The sequence below is a fragment of the Frankliniella occidentalis genome, unplaced genomic scaffold, assembly GCF_000697945.3.
Source record: "Frankliniella occidentalis isolate FOCC.00 unplaced genomic scaffold, Focc_3.1 Scaffold264, whole genome shotgun sequence".
NCBI lineage: Eukaryota > Metazoa > Arthropoda > Insecta > Thysanoptera > Thripidae > Frankliniella > Frankliniella occidentalis.
In genome coordinates, this window is record NW_026267390.1 from 313,969 (window position 1) to 314,323 (window position 355).

A 355-nucleotide genomic window follows, 5' to 3' on the forward strand; every position below is an offset into this window, starting at 1 on the left:
ACCAATCGGGCTTTTGCATACGACCTAATGTCTGTCTATTTCTCTTGAACGGCTGAGGCTTTTTTAAACTAGACACAGAAAATGTTTGTGGGACCACTGGGTTGGGTGGTGATATGACACGTGGATGGGAAATATGGCAGTACATGGGTCCACGTTTAATCGAACGGTATAATGTAAACGCTAAACAATAAAATACTTGTGAAGAAAGATCTCTTGGACAAAGAAAACAATGACTATAAACGTAGGGCCCCGTGCGTTATCATTATGCACGGGGTAGCTGAGCGAAGTGCATTAAAATAACAGAAGACGTAAAAAATATAAAACAAAACTATAACAAATGAGGGTCCGCCTAGTA